Genomic DNA, 4981 nt, shown 5'->3' with positions numbered 1-4981 from the left:
GGAACATCTTTGTGCAGGAAAGTCTCCATCTCTACCTCCCTCTGCTGGTCTGACGTGTCAATTTTGGTTTTCTGCTGCTTTGGTCCATTCCACCTGTACACAAAAATAAATAACACATTTAGGTCAGTGGTCAATACAGTTAAAAACTCAAGAATACTGTTTAATTATTCTATGATGTTAAAGTCTTACTTGTCTCTGGTAGCGATTGCGGCGAGGAGTATTACCAGTGCTGCAACACCAACAACAAAGCCAAGGATGATGATCCAATCTGGTGACATGAGAGAGTTGGAGTTAATAAAATTGATTATCTTGAGCCATTTTTTGAAGTCATGCAGAAATCTGGTTTAATAAATGCATTTTGTTCCCAGACTCACCTGGTGTGGTGTGTCCTTTGTGCATATCTGAGTCAGTAGTGTCAAAAACTTCCGCCTTGTGAGATTCTTTAACTAAAGGGACAGAAATTGAAATGTATTTAAAATCTTTCATATTTAAGAATAAATACACAATGTTACACACACACACACACACACACACACACACACACTCACACACACACACACACACACACACACACACACATATATATATACACACATAACATAATATTATATACATTATAATAGTACTATAATACTGTACTTATAGTATATTTACCTTCAACTGACTGGATAGGAGAAAAAAGTCCAGCTCTTGATTTACTTTTATTTTCTGGGCTTGCCTCTTCTGATATTTCTGGTCCTGATCCCGATCCTGATTCTGATCCTGATCCTGATCCTGATCCTGATCTTGATCCTGATCCTGATCCTGATCCTGATCCTGATCCTGATCCTGATCCTGATCCTGATTCTGAGCCTGATCCTGATCCTGATTCTGAGCCTGATTCTGAGCCTGATCCTGAGCCCGAGCCTGATTCTTCATTGCCGAAAATATTAACCGAGAAGGTTGATGATACAGACTGAGGGTTTTGGGTGGTAGATGAGTCCAGAATGGAGTCATCAGTATCTCTTGTCAGCATTGTGACGGTAGAGCTCAAAGTCGTGGTTGCAGAGTGGTCACCTCCTTCTGGGAAGAACACAGAGTTTGTGGATTTTTCGGTGGTCTCCCATACAGCATCACTCTCAGTCATGTCATATGATGGAGTCTGAGTGTTGTACTCCTCTGTGTTAGAGGGAGTTTGGTGAGATGCTTGAACATATGAATGCATACTGGAGCTTGTAGAAGTGCTCTGGCTAGGTATCTCTTCATCTACAGACTCAGTACTCAGGAAGCCGTAGTCTACATTTGGCATTGAAAAAGAGTCAGACTGAGGGTTTTGGGTGGTAGATGAATCCAGAGTGGAATCATCAGTATCTCTTGTCGACACTGTGACGGTAGAGCTCAAAGTCGTGGTTGCATAGTGGTCAACTCCTTCGGGGAAGAACACAGAGTTTCTGGACTTTTCGGTGGTCTCCCATACAGCATCACTCTCAGTCATGTCATACAGCGAAGTTTGAGTGTTAGAGGGAGTTTGGTGAGATGCTTGAACAGATGAATGCACACTGGGGCTTGTAGTAGTGCTCTGGTCAAGGGTATCTACACCTCCAGACCCTTCATCAGAACTCTGGGTACTCGGGAAGCCGTAGTCTACATTTGGTGTTGAAAAAGAGGTAAAATCAGACTGAGGGCTTTGGGTGGTAGATGAATCCAAAGTGGAGTCATCAGTGTCCCTTGTCAAAGTTGTGATGGAGGTAGAGTTCAAAGTTGTGGTTTCATTGTGGTCACTTCCCTTTGGGAACAACACTTGGACAATGCCTTTAAAGAACTCTGCGAAGGAGTTTGTGGACTTTTCAGTGGTCTCCCATTCTCTCTCAGTCATGTCATTTCCAGAACCTTCAGAACTCGAGAAATCATAGTCGGATGCTTGAACAGTTGTGGTTCTTTTAGGTGGTTCAGTTGTGAGTGAAGGGAAAAATAAGTGTTCGGAGATGAACTCATCCGCCTCATCCTCAGCTTTGGCAGAGATCTGGGTCACAGCTATGACAAAGAGAAGGAAAAATCAGATGATCACCACATATGTTTACCTACCAGCCCTGACATGAGCGGAAAGGAAAGTTACAACTTTTTTTTTTCAGGACTGTGTATGACTACACAGGGATTACGTGCTTCGCCTGAAATTCTTGTATAAACCTGTGTTGTGATTTTCTTTGATGAGGTGTGGTGAGTGACAGTAATGATTAACATGGGTGACTAATCATCTTCGAGTGGATTGACAAAAGAGAGTCAGTCTCACCCAAGCTTCAGTATAACACACATTTGGCACACCCATAGAAGTGAGTAAACCATGACTGCTTGGCTTTGTTTTAGTTGGAAGGAAGCCATTTTCGGGGTTTTGTACTATAAAGGAGGAGGAAGCAAGAGGACTTCTTAGGCCACAAACCTTATTATCTAATGTGTGCAAATATTTATTTCTTTGCTTAGTAAAGTGTATATTCAACTGCTTGTATAATGCAACTTAATAGTGTAAAGGAATTTTCCCATGACACAGTGTTTCCCCAAGTCATTCGGGGTCATCTGCAAACCTGGGAGCAGTAGGTTATAGCCGGTCTCTTTCAGATCAGTTCATCTCTCTGTATGCTAAGGAAGACTAGGCAAGGCAGCTGTCCTAATAAGGCTGGCTGTCTTCTATGGAAAGAAGATGTAGAAGATATGCTGTGCTCTGTTTCACATGGTCGTACTATCTCCTCTTAGAATGTATTGCATACGACCTGAATGTAGACAACAATGAATTTGGTTAACTTAATGTAAACATACTTTCTTGGTTTATAGTTTTTAAAATATATTTCATAGTATATTATGATTATTAACTATAATATTTTGCCTTACAAAATCTCAATTGAGCCAAAAACTGTTAAAACAGCTAAAAGTTCATTTTTAAAAGATAACACAACCCAGAACCAAATCACACATCTCCACTCTCCATTTCTGTCCAGTCAAGTTCAGCTGTTCCCTATGAAGTTACCATTTGCCCAAACTTGTGTAACAGCTCTTGCCTGGTCTTTGGTTTCACCTTCATTCAAGACATACTCATTAATGCACCTCCTGGAGCAGCTCAGCACTTTTTTACAAAGACGGCTGTGTGTAATCTGGAGGTGCCGGTGAAACCTGCGCACCAACATTGAAATATTACTCTGGGATTCGTACAGAAAGATTTAGACCTGAAACACTGAGAGCATCTAAGGTGGCATTGGAGGAAGTGCTGACTCATGGGGTAAGAAAAAGGACACCCTGGAAATGATTAAAACTTCAGAGGTCTGTTCAGAAGATTTTCTGTATTTGCCAATGACTATCGCCTCCTGTGATGGAAAAATGTCATTTTATTGTCCATTAACGAATATCTGACATAAATATGTCAGTGGATATTTAAATAGCTCTGAATCTTAATTTTACAGTTACAATAAAACATCAAAGACAGATTATATTCATAATAATAGATATAAATTAAAAGGGAAGAAAGGGGACTGTCACTTACAATTAACTGGTGTTGAGTTGACCACAGCAAAAAGTCCAAGAATAACCCCAAAAAGTAGATTCTTCATCCTCATATCAGTAAGGGCTGATGACAAACTGGCTGAAGTTCTCTGTGAGCAAGCCTGAAGTTATGGCACACTGAACAGATTTTGTATCTGATGAATCATGTCTTCCTTTTATACACTGCACCAGGTATGTGTTTCAGTGGTTGGTGACATAAACACACACACAGGTGGGCTGATACACCTGTGAACACACCCTCTTCGTCACACACTTTCTCACGCTTTTACTCTTCCTGAGGCAGAGCAGACAAGCATTCATGAATAAAAAAAAACCCCCAAAAAAAAACACGGGGAAGTGAAATGTTTTTATTGGAATAACAGAAGATTGCAACAGGTTTTTGGGAAATGATGCTGAAAAAAACAAACAAAAACAAACTCTATCTAGTCTCTTCACAGGACAATAAAAGTTAATTTTGTCAAACCTTAAGGAAATAAAAATGATATAACAAGGAAAATAGTAGGATATAAACTTATGATAATAATGTTTATTATATATGTATATATACATACTGAAAATACTGTTTTTAACCAGCAAACTATTTTGATGTATTTGATAATAAAGATAGCTGCAAGAAGGCAATTTCCTGTTTCTGATATTTTTATTTTTGAGGATAAAGATACGATAAAGCTATTGTCCTTGATGAAAAGGATAGAAAATAACAGATATGTATGACAGACAAGACAGCATACAGAGGAACTTTTTTTCTTTTTCTTTTTTTTTTTTTACCAGGAAATATAATGAAACTACTCTGCACACCGTGTGAAACACCAGTCAGGGAAGAGTAACATCTGTGGCTTGACAGTTACCATAATGCCTTGGAAAGAGCTCAAGATCTCAAAGCTGATAAATTATGTGCGGTCATGGAGAGACATTAAACAACACATCTTTTCCCATCAGTAACTCCTTATCATTCTAATGTCACTGGCAGATGTCAGAGTTTGATGAAAACCACAATCTTCATTTGTAGTCTTCTTTGACTTAGACCCAAACATTATTGTCTCAAAGTCAGCTCAGTATCAGCTCCCTGCAGGTGTGTACTGTGTATCGTGAATGTTATGACGCATTGGTATTTGACGAAAGTGATGCGTCACGACAGAGCTGTATAGCCTCAGATCCTCTGGCGAATTTGGAGTTTGCAACATTTGTCATGAATTACTCAGCATGTGTGGGTGAGTACTTGTCCAATCTTGCACTCCACACCCAGAAGAGGTTAATTTGTTCTACTGTTAAGAGCAGGATTTTATCTATTAGCTATCACGTATCATGAGAGCAAAAACCTCAAGGCTGAAACACAAATCTTGTGTTCACAAGCATGCAATTGTTGGATTTCACTGGCTAGACAATGGTAGTGATTCACTATATAAATTACGGTCATAGTGTAGTTGCCTGATGAGTGTATAGGTAGAAAAGG

General features: G+C 39.6%; 1 long non-coding RNA gene across 1 annotated transcript; it reads right to left on the bottom strand.

The window, feature by feature from the left end:
* LOC134001422 (uncharacterized) lies at positions 1-744 on the bottom strand. The gene is made up of 4 exons (XR_009927567.1): positions 655-744; positions 375-446; positions 190-268; positions 1-93 (listed from the first exon to the last, which is right to left on the bottom strand). It is a non-coding gene; the product is annotated as an uncharacterized LOC134001422 (long non-coding RNA).
* Positions 745-4981: the final 4237 nt, after the last annotated feature.

This window comes from Scomber scombrus, chromosome 1 (assembly GCF_963691925.1).
Source record: "Scomber scombrus chromosome 1, fScoSco1.1, whole genome shotgun sequence".
Taxonomy (NCBI): domain Eukaryota; kingdom Metazoa; phylum Chordata; class Actinopteri; order Scombriformes; family Scombridae; genus Scomber; species Scomber scombrus.
Note: the sequence above shows the minus strand (reverse complement) of the source record. Positions and strands in the feature narration are given on the sequence as shown.